Raw genomic sequence first — 20,063 nt, 5'->3', positions numbered from 1 at the left:
TCATTGTCAACTTCTTTAAACCATTGAAAGACTTCGGGCCTCTCCTAAGACCTTCCCGTCGGCGAACGCATCTCAACGCAGCACTGTAATTGCTGTCGTTCACATAAAACTGTTTTACTAACAGCGCAAGGTCGCCATACTGTTCATTCACGTTATGGTTTACCAGACGACAGCGTAGATGGCACGCAAATCGTCACACACTGTACAGCGCTAGATTTGCACCTGGTGGCTCCAATTTGAACTAATTTCCTAACAGCGTAAATCGGTTCAGCATTAACGCATTAGCATATCTAACAAGTTTCTCTGTCATACGATAATTGCTGCCCACACGGTTCTCCGTGAGTAATTGCACTATAACCGCCCTGTACTAAATGCGACTTAACAACAGCCCATTCAGGTCAACAACGTTACGTCGTTTATATCACTTTTTCAGCAAAGTATGTTTTGCTTCCGTAAACCCATTATTTCTAATTCGAATCTGGCCGTAGTCAAGTTCACCTCCCATAGGTGGCATGTAAATAAGAAACAAATAAAAAAAATGTGGGTGGTCTTGGCCGCAAATTTATCCAAGACCGGTTTTGATATATCAGACAACGATCTCTGGCTTAACAAAATACAGACAAAAGCTTTGCTTCTAAGCTGTTCTGACTGCAAGCAGTATGTACTGCATATATAAGACTGACGGAGAAGATCCCATTAAAATCTCGTTACAGTGAATGACTCGTCAGACGTGGTATTAGCATACACTGTGTCATAAAAACTGCTGTTCATTCTCTGACGCTACTTTTTAAGGCAGAGGCAAACACCTATCCGGTTGAAACCGCATATATGTTTATCATACCAAAGAACATTTAAAACAATATATAAAAAAGAACTTTTACACTTAACTTAAAGGTGACATGTTTTCTAGCTACTGTAAACTTGCAGATGATTGCTTGATCATTGTAAACCGGTCACCATTGTATAAATTTGCAATATAGACTGATATTTTTTATAGAAAATTAAGATCGTGCACCCCCAAAACTGGGCTATATCCAGTTGTAGATAACCTCAACATAACTTAATATTTCATTGCTAAAAGAGAGAAATAAGTGACAGAAAAAATCGGATAAAGAAGAATTTGCGATACTAGTCGTCGGCTCCGACCTTTACAATGCAAACATGCGCCGAACGTTGTAAACAATATGTCGACTGTAACGTCTCATCGGCGACTTTTTTTTCCAAATGTGATGAACACAGAGTATTGAATCCGCTACGCCCGAAAACCATGTTTCGAATCAGAACTATTATGATAAGTGACATACAAATAAGAGAAACTTCTTGGACAGAAAACGAATCGAGTACCATAAAAACAAGCTTTACGGCTATAATGGACATCACGACGCACAGTGCGAACTACACAGCTATGATGGACACCACGACACAAAGTGTGGACTAAAAAGAAATATTTGTCGTAAATCAACGTAAGAAAACACTTCATTTGTAGTGGCGACCACGATACAAAAATTGGGTTAAAAAAGACATAAATCGACAAAATAATATTGCTTACGAAACAGAACAGACCATATTTTGTTCCTTATAAACACCAAAGACGTAAAACATAATTTTACACTTACCCAAAGGGAATGTAACAAATAGCACCATAAAGAACTGAAAAATCAAAATGCGCTCTTAGAAGTGACATCAGAGCAGCGATTATCATTACGTCACAGGTCAAACTCAGGAATTAGCCCTGCAAATTCCTCTTGACCCAAAAATCATTACACCTTCTGGGGATAGAACCCCAGAGTATAGAATTTGTAATCTTTCACTTATGCACAGAACGACAGACACATTACTGCATTATTTAAAGTTAAAATCTGTGGAAACATAAAATTAATCTTTTCATATTGCACAGCGCAGTCTCCAAACATCTAGTCTTCCAACGCCAGTAGTGGCGTCATGTTGCTACACAGGTAGTAGCAAACTCCAGGAACCCCGCTTCTGGAAAAAATTGCTGATACGTTGCTAGGCAATGAGACGTGTCCCAGTGTGCAGTGGTTCAGCTGCTGGGCAACAACTACTCAGATTGTCTTCAACAATGAACAATATGAAATACAAATCTGGTGTGTCGGTGACAAATTGCAAATGGCCCTGAGCACTATGGGACTTAACAGCTGAGGTCATCAGTCCCCTAGAACTTAGAACTAGTTAAACCTAACTAACCTAAGTACATCAAACACATCCATACCCGAGGCAGGATTCGAACCTGCGACCGTAGCAGCAGCGCGGTTCCAGACTGAAGCGCCAAGAACCGCTCGGCCACTTCGGCCGGCTGTGTCTGTGACAGTCGCAGTAAACTGAGAGATGTATATCTGTTACTGGTGTGGTCAAATTGTCAAGCGTCGGGAAGTCCGAGCGATTTTTGTCCCCTTCAAATACCTATTTTCGGCAGTTTTACATCTCGCACACATTGCGAAAAGCGTCCGAATGCACTCCAACATCTTAGGAATAACACACTTTATCAATCAAACGCAGTTAGGATCCAAACAGCGTGTTAGGAACTGAAAGTAACGACGCATGTTTCGCACCCTTATTGCATCTAATCGTTCTTGACACATTCGCTAGATGGTGGCAACTTAACGTTACAATAAGAAGTGCACTGTGGATGCAAATTTAGCTTGCCTTTACTACAGTCGTCAGAAACGACAAAAATATAGGGTTGTTATAATATGGCTTTCACTACTTGTGTGTTTGTTTTGTTTTGGTTTAAGGCTCAGAAACAACTGGGGTCATACGCGCCCAAGGCAAAACTATAGAACACGAAGACAGAGCGGAATTAAAAACGACTATCCGTCAGTCCCAGTTGACATAGTAGAAGGCAGTAATAGAAGGCAGTAATAGAAGGCAGTAATAGAAGGCAGTAATAGAAGGCAGTAATAGAAGGCAGTAATAGAAGGCAGTAATAGTAGACAGTAATAGTAGACAGTAATAGTAGACAGTAATAGTAGACAGTAATAGAAGACAGTAATAGAAGACAGTAATAGAAGACAGTAATAGAAGACAGTAATAGAAGACAGTAATAGAAGACAGTAATAGAAGACAGTAATAGAAGACAGTAATAGAAGACAGTAATAGAAGACAGTAATAGAAGACAGTAATAGAAGACAGTAATAGAAGACAGTAATAGAAGACAGTAATAGAAGACAGTAATAGAAGACAGTAATAGAAGACAGTAATAGAAGACAGCTAAAAATAGGGACGTGGAAATAGGGCTAAAAAAGCACCATACAGAAACGGAGGTCCAAAACTAAAAATTAAATGACCGTCGTCATATTTCTTTGGCGGATATAAAGTAAAAGGCGGTGGACAGGCCGCGCGTCATTTGCTAAAACGGCCGATAACTCAGACGGCAAATCCAAGCGGGAACGTAAACGGTTAAAAGATGGGCATTCCGTCATTAAGTGGCGAACAGTTAAAACTTGAGTGCAATTTGTACGAAGTGATGGGATAGCGCTACTTACCAAATGACGATAGCTAAAAATGCTGTGCCCAACACGCAGCCCAGTTAAAAAGACCTCCGGCCAGCGGGAGAGCAGAGAGGAGGTCGTCAAAGCCGCTGGGGTAGGCTTAATAAGCCGGAGCTTATTCCTGTGAAGGGAGGACCATTGGTGAAACCAAGGGACACCAGCTCCGGACAGATGCCAACACACAGATCGTCGGAAGGAATATAGAAACTAGCGGGCTGAGGTGCGAGGACTACAGCCTTGGCAGCAGCGTCCTCGTTTCCAGGCACACATGACCAGGAACCCACATAAACATCACAGTGGCTCCGCCAAGAGTGAGCAAGTGGCTTTTTCTGGACCCTTTGCAGTAAGAGATGGGTGGTGTACAGCGCACATAAACTTTGAATGGCGCTGAGTAAGTATGAGCAGAGGATTGAATGGAAAAATCTGTGTCTCCATATGTACTCCGTGGCCTGATACAAGGCGAAGAGCTCGGCAGTAAATAGTGAGCAGTGTGCCGGAAGCCGATATCGAAAGACATGGGCACCAATGACGAATGCACACCCGACACCAGGGTCAGCCCGAGAGCCGTCAGTGTACACAAAGGTACTATCGCCAAGTTCCATGCGAAGGTCGTGAAACTGAAGGCGATTGAGCGAGGCTGGAGTAGTGTCCTTAGGAAGCGAATGAAGGCCAAGGTTAACACGGGCCGCTTCACGAAGACAAGGTGGTGAAGGGTTCACACCCACCGGGAAAGTTGCAGGTAGTGTGAATGGCTTCAAATGGCTCTGAGCACTATGGGACTTAACTGCTGAAGTCATCAGTCCCCTAGAACTTAGAACTACTTAAACCTAACTAACCTAAGGACATCAAACACATCCATGCCCGAGGCAGGATTCGAACCTGCGACCGTAGCGGTCACGCGGTTCCAGACTGTTGCGCCTAGAACCGCTCTGCTACTCCCGCCGGCCAGGTAGTGTGAAGTTAAGCCGCCGTAGGAAGTGTCGAAAGCGGACTCGAGGATCCCACTGCGGGTACTTTTCTTTCGTTAGCGTATATTGCAGGAACACCTTCAATAAATAACATACGTACACACGTTTCGCTGTTCTTATTCCAAATCCTTTCACTACTTGAGAGCGCCCCCAGAAAAAAAAGGCAAGTCGTTAGAACAATTAAACTGTGTGGAAACATTTGTAGGGACATGCGGAAAAGAAATGACGAATAAACCATTGAAAGAAACACGTTTCGATTTCCATAAAAGAGTGTAACATTTGTTAATTGGGTACAATGTTCACGTTCCAGGTTACAAACTTTGCTCAGTGTGAAGACCATCTGCATCCACGACAGCCTGGAACCGTACCAGAGATAGAATTTCACAGTTGCTCGCAGCACTTTTCGAACGGTTGACCATGAAATGTTCAGCTGTAGTCACGCAGCTCGTGGAAGATCGCACACTGCAGCCAGCATTCGCAGCGACGGCAAAAGTAAGTTCTTGAACATTTTGCGTACAATTGGCCGTCGGCCTCTTCCAGGAGCAATTCCCAAGCCCCTGAGCGGAAAGAGGACCTCTCCGTATTCCTTTAATGCGTCGATACCCACTAAGAGCAGCAGTACTGTCGCTGTTGTTTTCATAAAACGGCTTTACGAGTAAAGCCCTGCTCAGCTTGTCCAGACCCATGTTGACTATCTGTAACTTAATGCACGCTGCTTGCATTTCGACCCTACATCGCCGTACCAGAACCGGAGCCTCATGCCAAGTCATCGTGAACCCTGCAGCGCGTAGTCTGATCATTCCTATAAAGTTGGGTACGCATATGGTAAATGGTTTTCCGTCTACATTCGCTCAAGTAGCCGAAGTTAAATTATAGCTACATTGTATTTTTAACACTATCAAAGCAGTATTATGTATCGATTAATGAGGTATGAGAGAGAGATGCGGACGAAGAGATTCGAGAGTGAAGGAGCGTTGATTCCCCTTCGTCGTAAGCAGCTGAACGAAAAAAATGACGTGGAGGTTGCGACGACTTTAAGATCAGCTAAACGGATATTCTAGAAACTCGTAACAGCTGTACTCTGTAGTAACCACACTTCCAAATATCTGCTCTATGCACCTAAGCGGCATTTTAGCCGTAAGACTTGCAACTACATGTTTGAGAAACATGACGTTGGAATAATATTCAACTAAATTAATCTGAGTAACCTGTGGGTCTCAGTTTGGGTAGCATCGACGAACAATATACAGTATCTCCGCGGTATCAGTGTTTGCACGACGGTCCTGATGAGTTAATACTCCACGGCCTATGCTTTTTACGCAGGGTCTCGTACAATGTTTACGGTTCGCCGTTCAGGCACTGAACAGCTCTAAGTAGTGTCTGGGTACCCTGGTACTAAACCTTGTAGTGTCACACAGTGCACCTGACACTGGTCCTGAAATAGCTTGTTTTTCTGCAAAAAATAAAAAGACACTTCAAACTAAACAAGTGGATGGTTCGATGAAGGAAACTGTACTCAGGAATGAAATGCAGTATGTGCCGTTTATTTGAATATATATCAATACAATTCATATACAGTGTATTTTTTTAAATTATATGGAAGGCTTAAAGGACAAATTTAGATATCGCGCGCCAGAAACTGTGAAGCTAATAACTGTTAGTTTCTCTCTTCTTTCCTTGAGCCATGCTTTACTCCATCACTTACTTCTCCTCAAAACATAAGCACCGATTTCTGTCTTTTTCTACTTCTGCATTCCGACTTCGTTACCATCTCTAACATGGTAGCTGTATTTCCGACTTTAGAATAGTTGACAAAACCACTACTTACGAAGAGCTGCCACGTACAGATACGCAGAGACACAAGAAGTAATCAAGGAAATTCACACAGAATATTATTGTTCGATCCCCGAACGCTGCAGAGCAACTTCAGCACTGCAGTACATCTCGGGCATTAACCGGCTCTACATTATGCAGCACACTGTTGCAAATCGTGAGAGTTCTGTCTAGTGTGTCGTCGTGTTTTCACAGTGTGTGTGATCAGGGGAAACCAAACAGCAAGTATGCTCCCTGTAAGTATCCAGCGGACATTATCGACCCGCGTTTGGCTCGTCCTCCCATTTCGCTACGTAGCTCTGTTTGTGTTAAGCTATTCAATCAGATCACCATGACGACACAGTTTAATAAAAATAACTATATGCTAAACAAAGGACGATACTGACATCACAGCAAGTCAGTCTTCATACAGATGGCTGAGGGGCTTCGGGTATTCAATATAAAATGTCGAATGAAAAACACCTTTAGCCGTCTATATTTCCAATTTCATTTCCTTATGCGACCCGTTACGGTGCTCTAGTACACCATCCTCAGTTCCCCTAGCTGACGTTTAGGACGAATCCAACCTCATCTGAAATAAAAATAGGGGCAGAATTTAGTAACTGGTATCCGCAGACTTCTTTTAATATCGCGATCCCTTCGCTCATGCAAAAATTAGTGAAAATTACATTTAATTTTACCTCATGTTTAATCGATGTTTTTATTGCAGTTCGCATTACTATGTACAGGACACGCCCAAAGAAATAAGTTATTTTACTTTATCGGTAAAAGTCAAAGAGGGTCTCCCACGCTTTAACAGTCATTACATGTTCGTAATGCCTACTACTAGCAATTACAGCAAGTTATGATGATGAAATCCTGATTCGTTTAAGGTGGCTTAACGATGTTTTTTATTTTAATCGCCGAGGAGTATTACGTATTTAGTTAACAACTTACTAGATGCTACGGCGCAACTGAACTTATGTCTGAGAAAAACACTGTTGACGGGGGCAAAAACGCACAAACTCGCAGTAGATTTTTATTGCATATTCGTATTCCACGCCAAAAATAAGTACAGTTTACTCAAATAATTGTTTCGCGTTCTTGGTAGATGGCACTGCAATAGAAAAATATCAAATTTGCCTATTTTTGCAGTTAATCGACGCATTTGGCTGTACATTTCATTTACGATGCAAATGTAAAACGGTGTGAGAAAATCGTAAGTAATTTTTGGCTTGGAATCCGAATATGCAATAAAAATGGGGAGTCGGGAGGAGAGGGGGGGGGAGGAGTGGTTAAGATATGGGCAGCTGTTCCCTTTCTTAACATTAACTTTTCACCTAGAACATTTTTTTTCGTAGGATGCGTCGTTTTCGAGATATTTAGTGGTCTCAAATTGAAACCAATTGTATACAGGGTCGCCCATTGACAGTGACTTATCTCACGAAATAAGCATCAAATGAAAAAATACAAAGAACGAGACTTGTCTAGCTTGAAGGGGGAAACCAGATGGCGCTATGATTGGCCCGCTAGATGGCGCTACCATAGATCAAACGGATATCAACTGCGTTTTTTAAAATAGGAACTCCCATTTTATTACATATTCGTGTAGTACGTAAATAAATATGAATATTTTAGTTGGACTACTTTTTTCGCTTTGTGATAGATGGCGCTGTAATAGTCACAAACGTATAAGTACGTGGTATCACGTAACATTCCGCCAGTGCGGAAAGGTATTTGCTTCGTGATACATTACCCGTGTTAAAAATGGACCGTTTACCAATTGCGGAAAAGGTCGATATCGTGTTGTATGGCTATTGTGATCAAAATGCCCAGCGGGTGTGTGCTATGTATGCTGCTCGGTATCCTGGACGGTATCATCCAAGTGTCCGGACCGTTCGCCGGATAGTTACGTTATTTAAGGAAACAGCAAGTGTTCAGCCACATGTGGAACGTCAACCACGACTTGCAACAAATGATGATGCCCAAGTACGTGTTTTACCTGCTGTCGCGGCTAATCCGCACATCAGTAGCAGACAGATTGCGCGAGAATCGGTAATCTCAAAAACGTCGATGTTTAGAATGCTACATCAACATCGATTTCACCCGTACCATATTTCTATGCGCCAGGAATTGGATGGAGACGACTTTGAACATCCTGTACAGTTCTTCCACTGGGCACAGGAGAAATTACGGGACGATGACAGATTCCTTGCACGCGTTCTATTTAGCGACGAAGCGTCATTCACGGTAACGGTAACGTAAATCGGCATAATATGCACTATTGGGCAACGGAAAATCCACGATGGCTGCGACATCAGCGACCTTGGCGGGTTAATGTATGGTGCGGCATTATGGGAGGAAGGATAATTGGCCCCCATTTTATCGATGGCAATCTAAATGGTGCAATGTATGCTGATGTCCTACGTAATGTTATACCGATGTTACTACAAGATGTATCACTGCATGACAGAATGGCGATGTACTTCCAGCATGATGGATGTCCGGCACATAGCTCGCGTGCGGTTGAAGGGGTACTGAATAGCATATTTCATGACAGGTTGATTGGTCGTCGAAGCACTATACCATGGCCAGCACGTTCACCGGATCTGACGTCCCCGGATTTCTTTCTGTAGGGAAAGTAAAAGGATCTTTACCATCGTGATCCACCGACAACGCCTGACATCATGCGTCAGCGCATTGTCAATGCATGTGCGAACATTACGGAAGGCGAACTAGTCGCTGTTGAGAGGAATGTCGTTACACGTACTGCCAAATGCATAGAGGTTGACGGACATCATTTTGAGCATTTATTGCATTAATGTCGTATTTACAGGTAATCACGCTGTAACAGCATGCGTTCTGAGGAATGATAAGTTCACAAAGGTACATGTGTCACATTGGAACAACCGAAATAAAATGTTCAAACGTACCTACGTTCTGTATTTGAGTTTAAAAAAACCTACCTGTTACCAACTGTTCGTCTAAAATTGAGAGCCATATGTTTGTGACTATTACAGCGCCATCTATCACAGAGCGAAACAAGTGGTCGAACTAAAACATTAATATTTGTTTACGTACTATACGAACATGTAATAAAAATGGGGGTTCCTATTTAAAAAACGCAGTTGACAGCCGTTTGACCTATGGCAGCGCCATCTAGCACGCCAACCATAGCGCCATCTGGTTTCCCCCTTCAAGCTAGACAAGTTTCGTTCTCTCTAGTTTTTTCGTTTGACGCTTATTTCGTGAGATATTTGGCCCAGTCACGATCAATGGACCGCCCTGTATACATGGTGTCCCAGGAGTAATGATCTGTTCCCAGGCATGTGACAGGAACGATCATTCGTAGTAAACACATCAAGTAAACACGGGCTCTAAAATTCATATCTTAAGAGATATGAGTAGTAGTTGATCTTTGCTAATATGAAACACGACTCTTTCACTGGACAAGACCTCATTGCTCTTAAGGCGAACGTTTCACACCCAATGTTTGCTAGATGTTTTTGCTTGGAATGGTCATTCGTGCCATATCCCTGTACACTGGCCATTCCTCCTGGGCCACCCTGTGTGTACGTCGTGACTCTGCAGGTAAGTTAGCAAAACATAATGAAAAATGAAACTATCACCTTCCAAGGTAACAGGTGTCGGGCTACACTACAGATCAGTTAATCCCCAAAACCTCGGTTCTGCCTTTGATACGAAACCGTTAGTATATTGCACTGTTTCAACACAAGTTGTGCAAAAATGCTGTTTACGTCAACAAACTCAGATAGGCAGAGAAAATGAAGAAACGCTTTATAAAAAAATTAAAAATGGTTCAAATGGCTCTGAGCACTATGCGACTTCTGAGGTCATCAGTCGCCTAGAACTCAGAACTAATTAAACCTAACTAACCCAAGGACATCACACACATCCATTCCCGAGGCAGGATTCCAGCCTGCGACCGTAGCGGTCGCTCGGTTCCAGACTGTAGCGCCTAGAACCGCACGGCCACTCCGACCGGCAAGAAAGGCATTCCTTACAATGCGAGTATATCCTATCATTTTGTCTCACAACCAAGATTAGTACATCTCGTGAAATTATTAATTTTGAACGAAATGCCGCCCACACAATACGATTAGTACGTTAACAGGTGTGCATTCGCCTCCAACTTGAGAAAGTGGCGCATTCCCACCAGCTAAACTATACCTGAACAACCACAGTGTGTGGGCGGCTTTAAGTTTAGTCACTTAACCCACTATGTTACAACATGCTACCAAGAATGTAAGGGAGTCAGTTTCAAAAGAATGGAGAATTACTCACTGATCGACAGGCAAGCTGAAATTAATGGAAATGATTATGTTGTAAGTAACTTTGCGCATAACACAGCTTAGAACATGCTCTCTGAACGTAGCCATGCGTTCAGATTTGACACATTGTCTCTCAGACGCGCTGGAGACGACATATCTACAGGTGAGGGTATTTTATTTCATGTTGGTGGGTCTAGAAAGTATTTTTGATGGTGCTTAACAGGACGGCGACAGTCCTTGCCTTGATAAACAGGAAGGCTGGAGATTAAGTCACTTCCTGGTTCCGCAACCAGCCAGTAGCAGAGACTATGTTGCTACGAAGTGCACGTTAAATTGGTTACAGCCGGTTGTTAACACGTGGCGCTGAGCCGGGCTAGTGAATGGAAGTTATTACGGAACGGGGTTACGAGCCAGCCCACACCTGTGAACGTTAAGTGATCGTAAAGCTAATCCACGGGCAAGGTAATGCTACCGTACCTAACTATAAAGCCAATGAACCTTCAATAGCAGTCTAGTACAGTCATATCGCTTTAGGAGGTTGTGGGCGAACTTCAGCTGTTGATGGAAGAAAGTCATGTAGCCGCACCAGACCACAGACTTCTGACATCTCTCCTAGTACTTGTTTCATGGTTGATGCTCCACAATACAGTCAATTTACTGTTGTAGTCTTTGTTCTTGCAACACATTTTCCTTGTCTACGTCATCGTCCTCGGTCGGTAGCGGCGAAATTACGTTACACATTTCATCCAAGTCTACGACTCAAACAAATGCACTTTAAACGCTTAAAGTTTGGTTAAAAGAACTGAGTTTCCTCTTAGAATCAGATAATAAATCGTTTCAGCTGTAAATATTTTTATTGGTTCAATCATGATCGGTTTTGGGAAGACTTGAAAGTTGGCTTATAATCGCCCTAAGCCGGCCGTGATTGAACCATTTAGAACTGAACTATTTACAACTTAAGTGGTTTGTTACCTGTTTCTACAATAAATATTTAAACTGGAGAGACATTTTTGAACTCTTAAACCAATTCAGTTATCCACCTATGCACTTCGAATCATTGCAGATCTTTGGGGGGGGGGGGGGGGGGGGGTAATAAGTCATAAGAAAACATATTTTGCACATTTTCATTCAATTATGCATGAAATAATATTCTGGGTTGCCAACTCTAAGAAAGAAAGTTTTCATTATCTCTGGAAACGTGTAGTAAGAATAATATGCGCTCATCCACGATCGTCTTTTGGATATCTGTTTATGAAGTTAGGCATTTTGAGGGGTTAACGGAAACGTCCGGTTACACTCATCTGCTTTGACCAATGACGTCACCAATATGGCGGAAACGACCATTCACAACAACTCCCATGTGGCGACTATGACGTCATTGCGTAAACATGACAACAAACACAAAAATAGACCGAAAAACCATCACACACATATTCCTCCAAAAATATAATGAAACTAACGGGATAAGCGGGTGTAAATTGGGGGTTTTTGGGTGGGGACAAAATAAAAATAAACACGCCACTAAACCAAACGACAAAAACGATAACATAAAACGACCACAAGCTTCCCAAAATCAACTAAACAATATCCACTGGAATTGAACACCTCCCTTGACCTGTTATCCTTACATCTCCATATATAGCCGTCGCTGATCCGAGACGCCGGAACTTTAGTAAGCCTCATTTCTTCACGACACTCTGAACACTTTACGAGTTCAGCCAACAGGTCGAATAGCTGCAGAAATTTTATTAGAGACAACGCACTGTCCCCCATCATCGCCGACAACCGAAAACTGTTGACCTCATCAGTCCTATCCATACCTACCAAAGACATAAACAAAGCGTTTATCAAAATTCATGCACGATGAACAGAAAAAAAAAACTACAATACATCGACAGAACAAAACCAGAATCGTTAACTCACTGAAAAATATTTCGCTGAAAGCACAGTCGCCACCGATACCACACACGTGCAATGCTACTACGCAAATGATCCCCATACGCCACATAGTACGCTAACAATAAACACACCACCAGAGAGAACCACCGACCGCAACAGTACGCCACCTATAAACACGCCACACACGCAAACTAAACCAAAAATATCACCTAACACACAACACATAAACACACCACCAGAGAGCATCACCGATCACATCAAAAGGACACCTACAAAAAACATGCCACACTCACAAAGTAAACTCCACGTCGTCGTGACGTCACACACCACAACAGCCTTAGGTCACGGGTCAAAGCCGGACTCTTCGGTTGACTAAGAATAATAAACCTCTGTCTGCACTGCAAAGAAGTATGGCACCACAAGTATGATGTATTCACATTCGGTGGCTTTGCCAAATCACAACCAGACTGTCACCTGTCAATTTAACCTAGACCTCAGGCCACAACTACACTGCAAAAAAATAATATAGAGGAAAAACAAATATTGTCAGTCCTCTGCTACTTACGGGAAACCTGTTCCCTCATGACGTTTGCTGTAAGTAACCGACTACCGTTCGAGAGTAACAACAATATGAACCATAAGCTAGTGAAAAACAAGGTGCTACATGGACCACAAGCTGACAATACACAAGAGAGAGAGACAATTATTACTACTGTTGTGACATCACATTCGTTGAGTTCGCCATTTCAAAACCAAATTGTCATCTTACATCCTAATCTAAACCTTGGGCTGCGTTTCGCATCAATATTACACTACTACTACTACTACTACTACTACTACTACTACTACTACTACTTACATCTCCAAAAAGGACTATAGAAGCAAAACAAATATTGTCTGTGTTGTATTTCTGTTTGCACCCTACGATGTTACACATCATTACGTCTTAAGTTAAAGTCAGTGTGCACGTCCACTCACGCTTTCGATACTGCTTCCTCAGTTCACAATCAGTTACCTACCATCCTAACGTAGACCTCTGACTGCACCGCAAATAAGTATGTCACCAGAACCATAATGTCGTATTCACATTCGGTGGCTTTGCCAAATCACAACCAGACTGTCACCTTTCAATCTAACCTAACCCTCAGGCCACAACTACACTGCAAAAATTAATATAGAGGCAAAACAAATGTTGTCAGTCTTCTGCTATCTTCCTTTTTTGTACATGTCACAACATCATCACGTCACGGGTCAAAGCCGACGTTCTTTATCGGTAGGTTCAACCCACTCCTTTTAGCTAATCGGCCAGATTACACTGCACAAACAACAATAGATGGGCGCCGAGGAGTAATTTATTATTATACGTGGGAGCTATCATCGGTTCACAGACGCCAGCCGCGAAGCAAAATGTGGATATACAGGAATGTTCAATAGGATCAACGGCTTTAACCTGTGACATAGAAAACATGCGACAAATGCCGTAAACAAAATGGCGACTATAAAGTATCTTACTGTCGATTTTTCAAACGGGCTAAGCTACAGACCAGTCAGTAATATGACAATCGTTGGCTTCGCCAGTTTACAACCAAACTGTCACTTTCCAACCTAACCAGTACCTCGAGCTAACCTACAGCTCAATCTCTCACCATAACCAGTTTTTTTTCCTTCTTTGAAATTCGTTTGGGTTCCACAACTAACAAAAATATACGCACCAAAAGGTGACGTGACAGCTGTCATTAACATTACATCACTGGTCAACGCCGACGACTCGTGTAGAACATTCCTCTTGACCCCAAAATATCAGCAGATAGTGGGCGGATGCAGTTTACTTTTATCAACAGCTGAGTATGTAATTGTTTACCTTTGTACGCCTTGGATACCGACGTTGTGGCCCACACGCACAGTGTTGGTTGTAGTTTCAGCTGCCGCTGAAGAGCACAGATTCCGAACAACCAGGCACTTGCTAAACCACTGGCGCGTACTGCGCTGCACACCGCTTGCGGTATGTATCCGACGCTCCCTTCCGTCTCGGTGCAAACAGCGCTAAGTAGTTCACACTGGGAACCGACCCGCACGCCCGCCCTCTCGCCAGGTAAACACAGCCACTCACACACACCCGCCGCCACGAGCACAGACACTTGCGAGTCGGAGTCAGCGACCAGCAGCTGGCGATCGCGCCGCAACACAGCAACTAGCGGACGGCGACCACCTCGCGCGCCTTGACGCAATCCGTTCGGGAAGCCTGCCGGCTGTGCGGTTTATCAGCCAAGGCCGCACACGCGGCAGTTACGACACGCGCAGCGGTCCAATGGGGCCGCGGCGCGCGAGTTCGAGGCAAGGGCGTCGGCACGACCTCGCCAACTGCGATGCTCCGCGCGGTCGGTCCGGCAGGATGCAGCGATAAGCGTGCGATCCGGAACGTCGTGTACGGGGAAGCGGCCCGCTTTCAAGAACCACTCCCTCTTAAGCCCTCTCACCTTAATATGACTATACGTCTATTCACCGAGAGCTAGGGCGAAATAGATTCACGTGACTGATTACGACCTGAGCAAGTGAAAGCAATGGTGTCTAAAATCCTTCGTGCACACTGTGCAGTTGGCCGTCGGCCTGACGTCGCAGAGAAGCGTGCGTCGCTCTTGAGAAAAACCCTGTGTACGAACTTTGGCTACAGTGTAATCTACATCTACATCCATACTCCGCAAGCCACCTGACGGTGTGTGGCGGAGGGTACCTCGAGTACCTCTATCTGTTATCCCTTCCATTCCAGTCTCGTATTGTTCATGGAAAGAAGGATTGTCGGTATGCCTCTGTGTGGGCTCTAATCTCTCTGATTTTATCCTCATGGTCTCGTCGTGAGATATACGTAGGATTGCTTGACTCCTCGGTGAAGGTATGTTCTCGAAACTTCAACAAAAGCCAGTTCCGAGCTACTGAGCTTCTCTCTTGCAGAGTCTTCCACCGGAGTTTATCCATCATCTCCGTAACGCTTTCGCCATTACTAAATGATCCTGTAACGAAGCGCGCTGCTCTCCGTTGGATCTTCTCTATCTCTTCCATCAACCCTATCTGGTACGGATCCCACACTGCTGAGCAGTATTCAAGCAATGGGCGAACAAGTGTACTGTAACCTACTTCCTTTGTTTTCGGATTGCATTTCCTTAGGATTCTTCCAATGAATCTCAGTCTGGCATCTGCTTCACCGACGATCAACTTTTAATGATCATTCCATTTTAAATCACTCCTAATGCCTACTCCCAGATAATTTATGGAATTAACTGCTTCCAGTTGCTGACGTGCTATATTGTAGCTAAATGATAAGGGATCTTTCTTTCTATGTATTCGCAGCACATTACACTTGTCTACATTGAGATTCAATAGCCATTCCCTGCACCATGCGTCAATTCGCTGCAGATCCTCCTGCATTTCAGTACAATTTTCCATTGTTACAACCTCTCGATATACCACAGCATCATCCGCAAAAAGCCTCGGTGAACTTCCGATGTCATCCACAAGGTCATTTATGTATAATGTGAATAGCAACGGTCCTACGACACTCCCCTGCGGCACACCTGAAATTGCTCTTACTTCGGAAGACTTCTCTCCATTGAGAATGACATGCTGCGTTCTATTATCTAGGAACTCTTCAATCCAATCACACAATTGGTCTCATAGTCCATATGCTCTTACTTTGTTCATTAAATGAAAGAAAGCATAAAAAACCGACTGACCAAATAGTAGATTCAAACACAAACAATAATACAACAACACCAGTTACAATAATGTTAAAGGAAGGATACAACTAACTTTATAAAAACTATACTCCGCCCGAACAGGCCATGAATGTCCAACGGGACCGACCGGTCGCCGTGTCATCCTCAGCCCGAAGTCGTCACTGGATGCGGATATGGAGGGTCATGTCGTCAGCACACCGCTCTCCCGGCCTTATATCAGTTTACGAAACCGGATTCTCTCCTTTTTAATGAAGTCTAATTTCCACATCTGAGTTTCAGCTTTTTCCACCAGATGGAGGACACGTGTGTTCGAGTCTTCCACAGTCAATGTTCTTACTGCTTGTTATGGTAGTTCTTTAACCTCCTACATTTTGTATGACCTGTTTTCTGCTGCATCACTTCAACATTGCCTTTGATTGTGGTCCAAACTAACTCGACAGCATGTAATTTGCAGTGAAACGAAGGAATTCGAAGAACAGTGTTCCATGTATTTTTAGCCATTTCATCTACCGCATATTCATTGTCTGCCACCCTGTCTCTTTTAACGATTTCTAGTAGTACGAGGGTTATTCCAAAAGTAAGGTCCGGTTATAAAAAAAAAATCAAAACTAAAATGTTTTTTCAAAACAATTGTTTTATTTACATTCCTTACATCTTTATCTATTTTTCTACATAACTTCCATACTTATTTAAACATTTGTCACATCGTTCAACAAGCTTTTGAATGCCCATGTTATAGAAATCGGCCGCCTGTGACGATAACCAGTCCTTAACAATTTGTGAAACTTCAAATGTTCAGACACAATTCTGTACAAAGTTGTTCTACTCACATTCGGAAAATGCATGTCTACGTCTGTAATAGTGAATCGGCGATCTTCACGAATTTTTTTGTCAACCGCATTGACCAAATCGTCTGAAATCACTGATGGTCGGCCACACCGTGGTTCATCGTGCACATTATCCCGTCCTTCATTAAAAGCTCGCACCCACTTGCGCACTTTACTGTCGCTCATTATGTTAGGACCGTACACTTCAGTAATCTGCCGATGGATTTCCGCCGCTGAATTGTTTCTTGCAGACAAAAACCGTATCACTGCCCTTACTTCACAATCGGCGGGCTGATCAATTGTCTTAAACATTGTAAAGTGACACTGTGAACTACACTCAGCAACAGTAACAAAGCGAATGGCGGCGTTTGACGCGCAAGGCTTGCCGGGAGTCGGCGCGCATGCGTGTTTTGTCATTGGCGCCAAATTTCAATAGTTACGGCGAATCGGACCTTACTTTTGGAATAACCCTCGTACTTCCTTCATCATACTGCCTTGAAAAGCGATAGTTTTATCCATTCCGACATGTCTTGCTTATTGGAATGTGCATCAGGAACTTTTTCTATTCGACGAGAATAGTACGCTGCGTTATCAAGAAAAAACTTCGTTTTCCTAAATCCGAGAAAGAACTTCTTGAAACCACTTCTCGAACGCATCGGTGCACATCTCCTCATAATAATGTCCCCTCTTCTTGGATTCGAAGCTTCTCAACAGTATTCGACGGATCCTGCGTTGTTCCCAGTGCGTGTGATAATCAGGCGTTCTCCTTTACCTGGTGGGCCCTTGTTTCCCGTGGCTAAACAAAGCAAAAACGCTTGTTTAGAGAATTTTCTGGCGTTACTTCTTGTATGTGTACATTCAACCATGTCTCGTCCAAATAGTAAATGGATCTTATTTTATCTCTCAACAATTTAATGGTTCGTACATAAAACAGCGCCCATAAAATGATGTCATCGCTGTCTTTTAGCAAGCTATCGCATCCACTCCGAACATTTTAAATTAATTTCTTTTAACAATGCAGTATGTCGATGCCATAATGAGCAATCAGTTTTATGCAAGTGGTTGCTGGTTATTTCAATATATATACAGCTACAGTTGCTACAGATGGATAAATATTTCTTTTAATAACTTGTAAAGTGTGTGTGTGTGTGTGTGTGTGTGTGTGTGTGTGTGTGTGTGTGTGAGCGCGCCCTCTGGTGACACCTTCTTTATTTCTTCTTTCATTTTTGCTTACTTACACTGCAAATAAATAGAAGTAATGCTCAGTACATTTTATTTATTAATATTTTCATAAATGGCATGAAAAGGAAAGGCAAAGGAAAATTTCGGAATTCAAATAAATTTCCAGAAATGGAGTGTAATTCGTACACGAGAACTTCGTATATAAAATTAGATACTTTTATTATTTTACAGTTGATTATGTGCCTATACACGTGCGGTGTGATATTCATCGTGAAAATAGAGGAATAATTAATTTGCTGGGCATCTGCCACATGTTACAAATGGTGCATTCTTACAATTACATGGTTTTTTTAAATAATCGTCTTTATTTACTTTCATAAACCATAGCACAGTTTGGCAGCATACCGAGCGTAACACACCTAGGCGCCAAATATCAGTGAGGATAGCTGGTGTTGTACAGTGGAATGTATTTTGATGCAGTCTTCCAGGAATGTGATTCCTTTTTCTCTCTCAGCGAGATAAGAGCAGTATTCTTTCCCTTTCGCCAGTCGCGGCCGGGAAGCTACACTAACATTAATTGCTCATGCCTCGTCAGATCCCCTCCAAAAATGCTATTTTTTTTCCAAACCTTCATATCATGAGGGACTAATGTGTTTCCAGCAGGACCAGTCTCCTATACACATGAATGCGATGGTGGAGGAGTGGTCTGCGGAGCAGAATGAAAGTTCTCTTCTCGACTGGCCTCCTTCTGCACCAGACCTAAACCCCATTCGTATGTGCAGGCAAAACGGACCATGCGAGAAAACTGACCCCGCGCCTGTTATGACTTTTAGAACGTCAGCCTAGCTGACAGGGAGGAGGTGATAGATGTCGAGTGGGCATGTCGAGTGCAGTCAGTGGTTGAAACTGAAGGCCTTTGGACGGGATATTAAGTGGTAAAGAAGCAACATGCTGCGTGCGTTTGAGGGCCGAAAATGCGAGTACCTATCTTAATAAGAACAGTGAGCCGTGAACCGTGGAGTAAATTAACGGAGTAATACAAAACGAGAAGTGCTAACAGGGGGACCACCCTTACTTGTCCAAATTGATGGGAGATGCACGGCTCGGCCAGAAATGAAAGTGACGGAAATGGAAGCTCATATTTGGCCATATTGGCATCAAGATAAATAGCTGCAGTTATGGCCTCAACGTGCGGTGATGTATGCTCTATTACGTTCATTGCATCAATCGGAAGGAGTGCGCCAAAGGGCACATTAAGTTTGCCTTGCACATATATTGTGTTGGCTGTAAATCGGCTAATGTAGTCAATATGCGTCAATTGTATTGGCGATGCCTTACTTGGCCTCACTTTGAAGGCGTAAGTTAACGGCCTGTGGCCCTTAAAGATACTGAAATGGCAACCTTCCAAAGAATACTTGGATTATTTTTATTGCAGCGTAGGCTGCATACAGCTCACTTTCGTACGTCGCCTACTTCTGTTATGAGGGTGACAGCTTCTGGCGAAAAAACGAAGCGGTTGCCAATGTTGGTTTATCCTCTGACCCAACACTGCTCCAACTGCGTTAGTAGAAGCATCGATCGTTAATACTAACGGTGCTTTTCCTACAGTGTGTTCTAGCAGAGCTGCGTCCGCTATTGTTACTGCGGTTTTGATAGCACTGAAAGCGGAGTCTGCCGCGCGTGTCCATTGAAGTCTGTCGTTTGGCCTATGAGCACCTTTCACGAGTTCATTCAGAGGTGTTATTATTGACGTATGATGTGACAGAAACCACTGGTAGAAATTTATTATATTAAGATAATGCTGCAATTGCCGAATTGTAGCTGGACAAGGGTACGCAACTTG

At 43.2% G+C, this 20,063-nt stretch overlaps 2 protein-coding genes across 5 annotated transcripts in view; one reads left to right on the top strand and one right to left on the bottom strand.

The window, feature by feature from the left end:
- The window catches only part of LOC126474763 (GTP-binding protein Rhes), a 626,634-nt gene that overhangs the window by 34,852 nt on the left and 571,719 nt on the right, over window positions 1-20,063 (top strand). The gene's annotated exons all lie outside the window — the stretch shown is intronic.
- The window catches only part of LOC126473356 (calcium uptake protein 3, mitochondrial-like), a 588,948-nt gene that overhangs the window by 185,323 nt on the left and 383,562 nt on the right, over window positions 1-20,063 (bottom strand). The window contains exon 1 of one of the 4 annotated variants that reach the window (XM_050100355.1): window positions 14,342-14,706. The exons of the other annotated variants lie outside the window; for them this stretch is intronic. The gene's annotated coding sequence lies outside the window, so the exon portion shown is untranslated. Of the gene's footprint in view, window positions 1-14,341; window positions 14,707-20,063 lie in introns of those variants that run through there. 4 annotated transcript variants of the gene reach the window in all.

Source organism: Schistocerca serialis, chromosome 4, assembly GCF_023864345.2.
Source record: "Schistocerca serialis cubense isolate TAMUIC-IGC-003099 chromosome 4, iqSchSeri2.2, whole genome shotgun sequence".
Classification (NCBI taxonomy): Eukaryota; Metazoa; Arthropoda; class Insecta; order Orthoptera; family Acrididae; genus Schistocerca; species Schistocerca serialis.
This window is presented reverse-complemented; position numbering and strand designations above follow the sequence as displayed.